At 39.2% G+C, this 14,390-nt stretch overlaps 1 protein-coding gene across 14 annotated transcripts in view; it reads right to left on the minus strand.

Annotated features, from left to right (window-relative positions):
- LOC126925040 (pleckstrin homology domain-containing family G member 5-like) overlaps positions 1–14,390 on the minus strand; it is an 84,478-nt gene that overhangs the window by 52,325 nt on the left and 17,763 nt on the right. The window lies entirely within an intron of this gene.

The raw sequence follows: 14,390 nt of genomic DNA on the forward strand, positions 1-14,390 counted from the left end.
TTATTTTACTCGATACCCTGAAGGACTAAATTTAGTTTTCGCCACAGTATGCGAGCCTCTGAAATTACACCGGTTTGAAATAACACTGGCTCGATCCTTGGTACACGGTTTTCGTGTTTGTCGTCCAATTACAGATGTCCTTTCCTTATGTGATCTAGATCCGGTCGATAAATCTTCTTTCGGCCCCGGAAATCCCCTTTCTCCCAGCGTAATTCACGCTCCCTCTCGAAGATACCCGCTCGGATACTCATAGTCGTCTACGTTTCATCAAGCCAAATTCTACTCTACAAACACTAGGACTCCTACGTTCTAAATTGCCGCTAAAGAGCACTTGGACTGTACGCGAACGTATTCCGCTACAAAGAGTGGCATTATTCAGACGTATTTTCGAGTTCAATCGTTTTTCGTTACTTGGAAATCTACACTACGAGTCTAGAACCGTCTAATATTACGATCTACAAAAGTAAAACTCGAGCTCGGAAGATGGGAACAGGTTATTCGCTACGACTTTCATCACCTGCCAGTGTCGATTTGTATTCGTTTGACCACTACACGCTTGCAAAACGTGATTCTGCTTGCAAATTCTCGGCAAACACTCGGCTAGAATTTTTCCTTTCTTGCGGTAGTTTCTTGGAAGCAGGCCGGTGAATTTCTAGCGAGCGCGAAAAAATCGATTTGTTGACGAAAGTGGACGAGTTGCAACGTGTCGCAACCCTTGAAATCACTCGCGGAAATGAGTCTTCCTAAGCCAAGCGCAGTAAGGAAGGGTTATTTGAATTTCTTAAGCCTCGACCTTAAAATTCTTCTTTCTTAAGCTTTAAGCCTTAAAATTCAATCTTCTAAACTTGCTTGGAATAATCAAACTTATCATATATTTCGAGACACTACCGAGATTAAAGAGATACCATGTACTTTAATTTCAGCAAGAAAAAATATCAAAATCCGGAAAACGATTTGTGCTGGAATTATTCGCTTCAAGGGGATGTTTCGGATGTTGTTATATAAGAACTAACGAAATAGACAATCAAATAAATGTCAAGACTAAAGTAATGTACACAGATTATTGGATTATGATAATTACAACTGAGAATATTAAAATTAGTTGAACAAATTTCCCTCTTGATGACTAGAAGCTGTAAGTACACGATATACTTCACCGTTTATCGCGCCACTAATAACGAGTTCTAAAGTCTATCTCCAAATGTAAATTGTTAAAAGAATTGTTTATAGCCGATCAGTTTAGCTTAACCTAATTGAAATATCTTTCTTGACCAAATAATTCCACTCTATCGCGTAATTTCCAGTCAAAGAATGTCAATCTTGCTGTTTTCCACGCAATTACTTTTCAGATTTGAGTTCTAACGTAGCGTAGTGACAAGAAATCCCCTGATCTCAAGTTAAAGACTCTTTAAGGTTCGATTTATCAACCTTTCGGAGGGAGAAGATTTTCTTTACCCAGAAGAAGACTAATTAATCGAGCGCGTGATTCAATTTAGGTCAGCATTCGTTATCTGTGCGTCACGCTATAATCCCTTTACGACTGGCGACCTTCCCCTAATTAAGATTTCATTACGAGAGAAATGTCGGATATGGTATTGCGATCTGAAAAGCCACTCGAGCTCTATCAGGATTTTTCAATGAACCGCGGAGGTTCGTTGCGTCATTATCTGGCAATTAGCAGTCTGGATAGCTTGTTCGTGGACAATTAATCCCCCGTGTCGTATCGATGATCCCTTTAATTTAGAAGGGAGAAAGGGATCGTTGCTTAGAACCAGGGCCCGAATCAAAAAGGGTAGGCAAATAACGATTAAAGCAGAATTAATTGGTCATCGATGCGTGAGGCACAAAAGTATCTACGTGGAAGCACGGTTCGTGATTAAAGTTAGAACCCGTGATACGATAAAGTCGATTCAATTGAATTCGAATTATCATTCTAAACGCTCAAACACTTTTCTGCCTTTCTCCTTCGAATAGCAGATAAAAGAAACGATTACGCAGGTCCCTTAGGGAAGAAGTCGATTAAAAGTTCATTAGAATTCTGCGATCACAGTCGGCAATAAAATTATTCCTTCTTTGAAACACTCCTCGGCGCTCTGGGAACACGCGTTATTTCAAGCTGCGGCCCACCATTTTTCAGTCTACGCACGACACGACGCGGATGCCTCCGCAGTAGAATAAACCGAGATATGCATGACATTCTATTTTCTAGTGGAAAAGCGCTCGCCAGATTCTTTTCTTAAATTATAGCCGGCGTACTTTTACTTCCATTACGCTTCCACCATTTTTATTCTCTCTAGGATCGATTAAAGGTGAAATAGAATAAGTCGAAATATTTATACGCTGCAATGAAATATAGATTTGATGAAATCTTCTGAAATAACTGTATACCTCTTTAAGTATATAAAGTTCTATTCAACTTTATAAAATAATTTTATATATTTCACAGTAAACAATATTCTACCAAGCTTTATAACATTTACTATCTACATTGCTACATGGCTACATGGTTTTTTACTATCTATGTGGCTGACCAAAGTATTCGAACGTTTATTAGAAACTTTTTATGAATGTACCGCTGAGATATTCACCGAAAACCAAGTTAATAAAACCAGGTTTCATAACTCGTAATGCCAGTAATTTTACAAAGAAGCGTAAGTCATTATATATAACGCGGAATTCCGTATCTTTTTGGGGCAAGAGATAAACTGGCTGCAAGTAGAATCACACTGTATACGTACGGACACGGCTTTCAACGAAATATCCACCTTACTTTTTCGGGATTAACTGCGACAACATTTCGACGAATCTGTTTCCAACGTTAGTTATTGCGAGCTTTGCGACTCTGTAGGTGTATTTTCTTTGCTTTTCTCCATTACGAGAGAGAGGGAGACTGAGAGAGGGAGAGAGAGAGAAATATAAATTCTCACGATTGAAATAGAATCTAACTTCCGAAATATTCGAAGAATTCTTTTGAAAGTGGAATCTATTTAGCTGATGGAATCCAATCGATCGAAATTCTGCAGAAACGAGATTGATAAACGAACCGTGGTAGCGGCTGATTTTGAGTTAGGGATTCGAGGTTTGTCGCTGGTTTGTTTATATGTTCGCGACTATCCAAGCACCGGCATTCTCTATCCGTCTTTTCCAAATATTGAAATTTCTCTGATATCGTTGGTCGAAGGTAACAACGCGAGTTCACGTATCGCGTTAAGCTCGCACGTTCAACAAGTTACACTAGTCGTTACACGAGCATCATTCGGAGAACGTATTTCCTGCTTTGTCGTTCGTCTCTCTCGTGGAAATCTCGATAATATCGATCGTGGTTGTTCAGTATTCTCGGTACGTAAAGCGATAACTAGTTCGGTTCCGCGGTACATGGAACTCGCGGACTAGGCGGTAATCTATAGGGCGTTTCATGATTTACAGTTACTTTTTGAACGAGCCAGCCAGCCTGTGAGGGACTCCGTACAATTCAGAGCACGAACGGAATGTTACTGCTGTACGAAAGCGGCTTACGAATTCGTTCGATCTAATTTTACGAATTTACGTTGGCAACGATCGACTTTCGCCCGAGCCAGTCTTTAAACCGATTCCGCGTGCTAATCCCACGAAGCATCGCTAAAAACGACATCGTAATCCGTTTACGGGCTGTATTCTGTCAGCTTAATAAGCGACCAGAGGAGAAATATTCGAGTCAATTTCGTTCGAGAGAGCTCACCTATCGAGAGTCGTTCGCGAGGAGAGCTGGAACCCACCTATTAAAACGAAAATCTGATAGATGGCCGCCAAGTGAAGTGGAATTCTGTCCTTTTAGGCACTTTAGCTTGGACTGACACACTCCATTTCCGTGGCCTCTCTTCTCTTCTTTTGCTCTATCGCGCCATTAGCCGGTCACGTGGCTGATCGATCGTGAAAGAATCGCTTTTCGAGGAGAGCTCGCGAATTTAAAACACTGCTACCCCACCTCTTGTCGCGCAAGAAGAGAAGCATTATGTGCTTGATTGCAAATACTCCTCTCTTTGGAGAAATTCGATTCAACTCGAAGTCTTTCCTGTGTTCTCTGAACTATATCGAGGTTAGTGAAGTTACACGTAAAAAAAGTTCCTTTTGAATCCCAGCTTTGTACGGGATTCAAGATATTCCGAACGGTTCGATCGTTTCAGACCGTATTACTACCTGCCTTAAAAAAAAAAAAAAAAAAACAAAACTTGATTGAAATACATGTGAAATAAGTTTGCCATTTACCAACGAAGGAAATTTCAGGGTACCTTTGTGAAGCATTCATGAAAAATTGATCGGATATATCTGAATCGACCCGCCGTGAAGTATAGCTCCTATCAAAGGCTTTCTCGTGAAAAGTCTAACTTGGCCAGAAAACTAAGAATTTAAAACGTCATCAATTATTCTTTAGGACGGTACTGGTTCGTACTTGGTGTTTCGTGAAAGAAAATAACAGCCGGAATAATTAATCCGATTCAAATTTATCCAATCTTACGAGGAACAAGAAGAAGATAGAATTCCATATATATGCGTATTCACGAATGTGAAACATGTACGGATTTTCAAAGTCGGAGAAACTCGAAGTATTCTGCGTTGTGTCGTGTCGTATAAAAGATTCTGTCTTTTCAGATACTCCTGTAACCACTGCGCGATAGCGTGGTGTAGTTTCTATGTATATTTTCGAGTTTCTTTCAAACTTTGCAAATATGTTTTACGTCGTATTACGGCGCAAACAAAATTTAAAAACGTTGCTGTAGATATAATAAACAAGTACAATTGTCTGTGCAGTTAGACTCGTAACATTTCGCGGTTAATGTATCCTAACGCGGAAACAGAAACAAAAATTTGATCGCAGACAAGACAGAAGTCCCTCGCAGTTCTAGTAGCTCTTCTCTAAAGTAAACTTGTATTTGGCAAAACTGCTGGCGAATACGCGGATGAAACAGCCTGGAGTTTCATTCGACTGTAACATTCGATATTCTTTTTTACACGTCGTCGTTTGCATTTGTGGCTCGACACCGCTCGCTTAATCACACTCAGATCAACGACAGGCACTCGCGGTTTGTTAAAAGTTTTAACAACTTGGCTACCAGTTTCCCTCGGTTTGCAGAATAAATTCACGTTATTATAAAGGGAAGAATAGCGCGTTGCTTTTGATTTAAAAAAAAAGACGTTCGTCGCGATAACAAACTACTGTCACAGCGAGATAGAATTCGCGTAAGGAAGCATCCTTGAATTTGACTCGCGACGCCCCAAATACGCTTCTGAAATCTTTCATATTCAACGTAATGTCACATTATGCGCCACTTTAAATCATCTACTCGCGATTTCCCTCTAACAATTCCTTGCTTCGGGATTGCATTACATTTTCTTCGGGCGAACACGATTTACTTTCCGGGCTACTTTTATCGTTGTTGCCACTTTCGTTATGCTCGTTTTCGCCTCTCACGTACCTTGACATTTTCCAAATGCAAATTTTACAAGTTGTTCATTCACGCTACGAAACTTTTTAATCGTCTCACGAGCAGTTACAAGGAAGTTAAACTCTTCGAGTTAACGTAGCGCGAAAAGATCTCTCTTGCCTATCGTTAGTTTCCTATTTTCAGTCGAAATAATCAATTGTGCAGTTTGCTAAAAACTGTATGAATTGATTACCAATATGGCTCGAAAACTTGAGTCCCTTTATTAAAAAAATTTTAATTCGTATATTTTCATATCTTTTAAATTTCACGATTACTCTTGGAAAAAATTATCCAAATATTTGAAGAATTAATGAGTTCCAATATCGATAGCGTGGTAAATATTCCAATATCGTAATTTCCATTACCGTGCACCCGAACAAAGTCTAAAACATATTATTTTCTAGATAGATAGCTGAATTATTATGGAGTTTTGATATACTTCGTAAATTTGAGCAAAGATCATGAAGAAGCTACTATTTTCGTAATTCACGATTTTCTCTTATTGGTTGTTTTCTCACGCAATTCGTAATTCTTTATAGAAATATACTACGAACAAGGATTACGTTGTTGTTCAAGAATTTCCTTACAATTAATTTGATATTGTCATTATCGTATCAAATAAAAATTTCGCACGAAACTATGCACAGAAAGAAAGCTTTCAGAGAAATATTCTAAATTCCACGATATCGAACATAATCTATGTTGTTTGCTACTACTGCATTCCTCGAGTTTCCAAGCAGCTTCTCGTCCGTTTCCTCAGACTTTTTTCTCGGCTGCTTCGATAGCAAATCCTAAAATATTTTCGCGGATAAATTCCTTATTGCGCGAACGAAGCGGGACTGGCGTGCAATTAGTTTCGAGAAGGAAAAATACACTGTCTGAGAATTAAATCGTGAAACTCCTAGGAATAACAAACACAAAAGCAACGTTAAAGAACATCTCATGTCGTATTTCATAATTCGAGAACGTATTTCGTTGCCACGTGCTCCGAAGCATCGATTATGGGCCGAGTGCGTTTCCCGTTCGTCCCCAAGGGTGAGTCATCCTCATCGATCATCGGCTACCGAATCTAATTCCACCCCTAGACCCGTCGCGACGAGACCTTCCTCCGGAGCAAGGACCAAGAAGATTTCTCAATTAACTTCTTCTCGCTAGGTAAATTCCGATCCCACTCGAGAAACCTTTGGCCGTTCCACGCGTTCGCGGGATAATCGCGTGCATCCAAGGACGAGCCAGGAATATTGACTTTAATAAACGAATCAACGAACGTCTAAGCGCCACCCCGCCCTATCCAAGCTCTCGATAATCCAAATTGCGCGGTTTCAACTTGCCTCGAGTTATAGCGGTTCTGCGAAAGTATTTCAATACTTAAAGAAGAAAATTTAGATTGTATGCACATACTGTATGCTCCATACAGAATATTTTGAAATTCCGTTAGAAACGAATAGACTGCGGACTTTTATGCATTTACGGGAAGTTTGAAAATGCAAAAAATACGCGGAATGCACATAACGTTCAAAATATGTACGAAATATCCAATATTCAGAGCATTTGTTATAATAGTTGGTAGACGAAAGAAATCTCTGCTGAGATTCCAATTTTTCAATTACGATAGTAAAAATTTGAATCTGCATAAACAGACGTAATCTAGTTGTAATTATATCTGTAAAGTTTGAAACCTAAGTGAAAATGTATGAGATAGAAGTATAGTAGATGAGAAGTTATAAGATATTTAGTGGAAATTTAGTTACTCGGAAAAATTCATGCTCGATCATGATAGTCGAGTTTCGTAACAGCGCTAATGAAATTTTTTAATGTTTCGTACAACACGCATAATATATTCGGGAAATTTATCTGTGCAGATTCGAATCTCGCAGTTGAATCAAACTTGGTGGCAACGTTCTATGGATATTTTTAAACAGCATCCGAATATGATTTTAATAAATTAGCAGCGATTTTAATAACAGAGGAGCATTAAAATTTGGCGTGAAAATTAAACAAGCAAAGCTGGATCAGCGTAAAAATACAGCCAAATATTGAATAGCATAGCACGCGGTTTGTATACACAAGTAAAAACCGATCGTATTTTACGTGACTTTATTTAATTTTGCTTGGTGAAATAAAACACGACTCGCGGTGCGTTCCGAATTTAGAGACACGCACGGTTGACAGAGCCGTGACAACTCGAAAGGAAAGGGAATGGGGTTAATTAAAATTTGTTCAACTGGCTGGAAATGATTAAATATTTCTCCAGAGGAATAATTTTTTTTTTTCGCTGACTCATTTTAAATCAATGATACATTCGATCGTTTAATGTTAGGATTTTATCCCGACGTCATTAAATATCGAAACGCTAACCTAGATAAATCGCGAAAAGTCAGTTCGACGCGCGGTCTCGTTTTTAATTCCCGGCGTGATTGTTTCCGAGATTTATGCACGCGGTTTCAAGTACGAGGAAAAAGGAAATTCATTTACGAAACACCGGATGCCCGTAATTTTCACAATCTTCATTAAAATAAAAACTTCGTGCCCGTGTTCGAAAGTAAAGTAACTGCCAAACGTGTAGCCCCGCCTTCTTTTCGTTTTTCTTAACGTCGTTCACCAGCGTCGTCGTCGTTATTTTTATCCGAACCCTTCAACTTGCATAAATATTCAGATTACAATTAACCGGCTCGCTTTTTGTCTCCCCGTGAAACATAAATTCCCACTTGCCTGTCGCGTTCTCGCTTTTCCACATTCATTGCGCATGAATTACTCCATTGATCATAAATGGCGAACGAGACGCGAACAAAACCAATAGCCGGAAGTCGAAGAACGTGGTGGTTCCAACGCGTCAATAAAAAAGATCGCACCGTTGAAGAATTTTAATGAGGTATGCATACGAATAGAGCGTGCTCCGCGTATAGTCGAACTGGTTGCACGATCTCGCGTTCGTTCTTTGGCAACCAGCCTCGCGATTTATTCGTCAAAATTCAAAGTCTCGCCGGTGAGGTGTATTGCGCTTTTAAATAAAGTCACGCGGCATGTGCTTCCCTCTTTCCGCTCCTCTTTACATCCGGTTGCCAGTAAAGGGGTGTTGGGCTACGCGTCGCGGGTATTATTTATGACGTAAAGCAGCTGGCGTGTTACTGCTTTCAGTTCTCCCCTGCAACAGGAAAATAAGCGAAGGAACGTACACTTTTCCGGTGAGAAAACATTTAATTTGTGACCAAGAAAAGCCGGGAAATATATACACCTTTGGAATCCACTGTAACTATGTCAGATGATACAGAGCGATAAAATACGAAGAACTTTTAGGGGATGAAGGATTCTGAATTCGAAACGCGAAGCTTTAAATTATTGCTCGTTTACGCGGTAGCGAAGATGAACCCGAGTTTTCCTCCTATCCTGTTATCCGAGGAAAGCGAGTTTACTCGTCACTCGAATACCCAACATCTTCTTCGCAACAATCTACTTTTCCAGGTGTTATTAATATTTCAAAGGACGACGAAGACATATTTTACTCGAAAGTTAAATGGAAGAGTAGTTTTCATGTGAAATCGATCGACAACGTATTGAATCTTAAAATCGTTCTACGAAAGCCACTTATTTTCTCTTTATAAGCATTTGCATAAAGACTGAAAGTAATATATTTTAATTACTATTATCGTTTTAACTAAAGACGTTTCTAATTAAGGGATAAAGCAAGAACTAATTTTTGGCGAGACTTTTAAATTCGAATGCATATGCAGATGAAAGTTAGCAAGTAAAATTTCAGGAAACACGCGTTGGTCTTTATCCTGATTACAAATCTCGGAAGACGGTAGCTGATATTTTTCGTGGAATTTAGGAAAAGCTCATTTCCTCGTTCGCGCGATCTTCCTTATTTCACCTTTAAACTAGTCTCTACTGATCTCTGTTTCCTCGGTTTCTCTTATCGTGCACGTTTTATCTTTGTCTGCAGGAGCAAATTGATTACTCGGAGATATCGATAAAAAGATGACGAGAATAGTTCCAGGAACGTTCCCAATGCAATCACAAAAGCGTTAACAGGCTGTATAAGTTTAACTCCAATCTGTCAGAACATGGAAACGAGTTCGCGATGGAAATTGTTCTATGAAGCCTGCTGAACAAATAATTCTCAAACCCAGGCGGAATAACGTATCTCCGGGATTATGATAAAATCTGTTTGCGGCCCGATTGTCTACACTAAAAATAAGGCGTCGAGAATAAAACGTTGGAGCTTAATTTTCTTCGTCATCCGGATTATAATTAAACCGTTCACTGCATTATTACGGCAAAGGAAATCGCATTAAATATTCATCTTTCGCCACGCTTTTCAGAGTTTCATCGATGCATCCCGCGATTTCTCCTATCTTACAAAAACCGCTAATTACTCGGACATTTTATCATCGAGAAACTGAATCACCATCACTAGTGGCAATACCGTAAAAACGTACCCGTCACTGGCGAGCTATTACCAGAATTATTTTTCTATTATCGGATCGATCTCACCCTAAATCCTTCAGAATCCTCTATTACCCGAAATGGGAATTAAAGCGAAGACTACAGGGGTAGAACATGATAAGTCACACTTCTCATCTTTTTATAGAAAAACGGTTTTATGATTCACCACTACCTCGATCAATTTCATATTACTCATCTTTATATTCATTTTTGAAACTACACAAGTATGACTTATTTCATCTCCTTTAAAATTTGTGAAATGATACCGATCGTAATATTACAGTATCGAAAATATTAAAATATTAATATTATACCGTCGACTTCTATGGAACTTCGCAAATTTAACAATTATTTGGAAAAGTCTATAGCGAAGGGGCACATATTTTATTTTAGTTATCTTTAGTTTCGATTATGTCATGTTAAGATCGTCCTCCTTAATTTTTCTCTTATCATTCGATTCCCTTCGATCTTCGTTAACTATCGTTTCTAAATAAAAAATGACAAATCGACCGTACGATCTTGATGCCACGATGATTCGTACGAATGGAACGACACGAGAATAACACGATAGTATGTAAACGTGACATCAGTGACGCGATCGCGATAAAATATTAAAATATTTCGTGGGAGAAGCAGGCTGGTTGAAAGTTCGCGTCGTACAGCAACGAAACTAGACCATTACCGGGGAAATTGACGGGTCGTAACTGCGATCAGTTTCTGCTAACGCGATCCTTACGGTGGGAGAACGAATTGTTATTAAACTGCTGCATGGTGAAAATGCTGAATTTTCGTAATTCGTTCCATGCAACGTCTGGATAAGTGATGAGGCTGTACACCGTGAACAACGAAAACGAAGTTTCTAAAAAATATGTGTACGAGGAAATTCGTTCCTCCGGTTTCATTTTGCGACCTACCTACCTTTATTTTATTAATTGGCAGTTGCTCTTGGAATCGGGTGATTATTCTTGTTAATTCTGTTTAACGATCGTCGGCACTGCCGTGAAATTCAAGAATTCCATTAACACTTGTAATTCTTGTTGTAATTTGAGGCTGACCTTTATTGTCTTCGTGTTTTAGTACTTTAATACTTTTACAAAGATGGTTGATTAATGACCTACAACATCGTTCAAGCGTATGATAAAATATAATGCAACTACAACGTTATTTTATTCTTTACAACGTATATAGAACATTATGACAAGGTTAAATGAATTTTTCAAAGCTAATGTACACCGATGAAATTGAGGTTTGTAATCGTCAAACTTCATAGAGTCTATTTTCTTAATCTACGAGCCTTGAAATATGGCGAATGATAAAATATATTATTATTGTGGAATTAAGTTAGTTGAATAACTATTCATCTCGATGGATTCGAAAAAAAGTTCCCAATGATGTCGTCTTACCACATTTGGCTCGTTAATGCGCAATCGGGAAATTCATCAGAATTGCTAACTATTAAACGAGTTGCTCAAATTTCAATTTCGTTTAATAATCTGTAACCTGTGATAATTAGCAAAGTTACCACATCCGGTGTGTAATTGTGGTTGCATGTCAATAATTATCGGTCTGGATCGAGATATTTCGCGAAATTTGCGAAATTATTGGCCTTCGGATTTATTTAAAGGTATTTTAGATCGCTCAGAACGTTCGTGTGTTCGAATCAATTTTCACGCGATACTGAAACGCTTGCGAACGCATCATACTTCGATTCGTGTCGAACAGCGGTGTGAGAAGGAATTTCAATTACTACCGGTCATCCAACAAAATTCCAACGATAAAAACAAAACCGTAACTATTGTATTTGCAAATTTTCGGCGACTCTCTGGAATTACCTAAAGCTTGAAACAAAATATCGATTCGCGAGCAGATTACACGATTGAAAAAACAGCGTTCCACCGAGTGGTGATCCTTCGTCGGACGGCAAAGCTTCTGGTGGCTTGGTTTCGCGGAATGTCGCGATCGCGACCCATCGATCGCGACGGTATTTCGTTCAATCTAAAAAAGCTGCATTCGGGATTACATTCCGCGCGTTTCGAAACAAACGCCAGAACCGGCCTCGAATCTCGTGTCTCTGCAAGCGAACACACATCCAGCGACGCTTTTCTTCGTAGAGAGCGGTGGTCGTGTCACGAAAAAACGAGAAAATGACAGTGTCACCGACGTTATCGATTAGTCGGATAGTAGACAGCGGGCTACCGATGAAACGAGAGCCTCGCAAGGAGTGGCGCGAACGATTCGTCGAAAATTGATATGGCACAAAACGGTTGTCGAACTGTGCATTCGGCCGATCGAACGATAGAATCAATGGATGGCAGCTTTTCAAGTCCCGTGGTCAATAGCACGGTTCGATCGAAGCGGTGTATCGCTGTGATGGCCTGCTAATGTATGCACGAACCTTCTTTCCTAGTTCCTTTGTAAATGCCGCTTTATGCACAACGCGGAACCGCGGTGCGCGTGGTGTATGTTCGTTTCATTTTCCTCGGCGTGTGTTTAATTGTCCGGATAACGCAGCTGCATGCGATTTTCGTGAATGATTTTTCCATCTTGCGATTACTTCCAGCTTCATGAGCTGCGAACCATTATTCTTCCTCTGCCGATGAAAATTTCGTTTGATCTTGGCATTAAAATGAACGAATATGTACGTTTCATTGGAATGAGGTTGATGCATATTGCATTGATGAAATATCGTTTTGTCGAATTATATTTTAGTTGAAGGTAGCTCGCATTCGCTATATTTTCTCAATGGTTAATTGGTTCAATTATTTCAAATTAAGGAGAATTGCCCGTCTCGGAATTAAAAAAATTCTTAGAACGGAGCTATCATAGTTTCTTCATTTATAATTTCTTTCAATATATCTTGTACGTTAAAAAATTATCTACGTGGAATAGAATGTCTGCGATCTTGGAAGAACCGTCGTCAGACGTAGATCGACTTAATAATTCTCCGTAATGATTCGAGGCTCTTAGCGTTCACTCAAATGCGATGAAATCGAAACCTATTCAATTAAAAGAATAAAAGTCACCCTACCAGTTCAACGATCAATCTATAAAATTGTGTTCGATGAATTCAAAGTAATTATATCTTCCTTGAGTCCCAGATAAGATTCAAGGTTTCTATCGAACTTCATCTTGCAGATCGATTATGCGATTAGGTCGGGAGAAAGGTTCGACCTTGCCGAGGTTGCAAAGCTAATGTAATTAATTTAATTAAAAATGTAATTACTTTCTTCATTTTCACAGAATTCCCAAGTTTTATCTATATCGTGGACTAACTTGTTACTTTATCGTGAAATTATTCATAGATTGCAAAAGTAAATCGCTCGTAAGTCGATTAGATCGAGGTTTCTCATTTTGTCCTCAGGCAACTTTCCGCTTTTCGCGGATTCGTTGTTCCGCGGACGGTTTCAGCGCGGCGCGCTAATGCATACAAGTACTCTGACGAGTTTACGATTTCGACGAAACGAGGTTAGTTAGAACTTATGAATTGAATTTGAATCATCAACAAGGTAATTTGCAAGACAAATGTTTACCAGACGAATCCTGTAATTCTAGCTGGAGTGTTAATGTGATTTCTTCTGGACATCCCCCGCCTGTTTACCGTGTTGTGTAAATCCGCGAATAAGTAGACGAGAAATTTTTCAATTACGTTTCTCGTTTATTCGTAGCTTCGTTCGCGGCTTCAACATTCGAAGCGAACTTCCATATGAATTTTCGATTAAACTTCCTATGCTCATCCCGGCAACGCCCGGAAAGAAATTTCTTTTTAATCGTTGAAGAGAAAAGACGGAAGTTAACGTATCGAGTACAGATTTGCCGAGAACTTTTCTACAACTTTAAATTCTCGTATGTATATGTATACAACAGAACGTTTCCGTAGCCTGGCGAAAAACAGAACTGTTTGTCGTCTGATAACCGACTACTAGCGACTACGCTAAAGGTTTTATCTCCGCAAATATCGCAGACATTTTTCGAGCAAACGGCTGACCGTCGTTCGACGCTATAGAAATCGCGTTCTACCGATCTCCGATGGGGAACGATGGATTCTAGTGGAGAATCGGGGACGTCTGATTCCTATACATAAAATCGTGATAAGAGGAAGATTCGATCGCGTTTGGGAAATAAAATGCTCTAACGGAAATTACAAAACGTAGCTTGCTCGATACTCTTTTATATTCTCTCCGATACCCCTATCTATTGCATTCCGAAATGAAAATAATTCATTATTTTCCTCAAACAAAAATGGAGAAGTTAAAACTAGAGGATCAGTATCGTGTAGCAGCCGTGATTTTATTCTAGATGTTTTGTAATACAATACGACAGAAAGGAAAGAAAGCTTTCCCGTGCAATTGCTTGCCTGTTTACTTTATTAAATGGTGCGCTTAAACTCGCTATAGCGTTCTTAAAAGAGGATCAGCTCGACGTACGCGCGTCGCATATAGTACATTTCGGTAACGTTCTCTACGAGAGACTCGATTTTCCGTG

Source organism: Bombus affinis, chromosome 15 (assembly GCF_024516045.1).
Source record: "Bombus affinis isolate iyBomAffi1 chromosome 15, iyBomAffi1.2, whole genome shotgun sequence".
NCBI classification, from domain to species: domain Eukaryota; kingdom Metazoa; phylum Arthropoda; class Insecta; order Hymenoptera; family Apidae; genus Bombus; species Bombus affinis.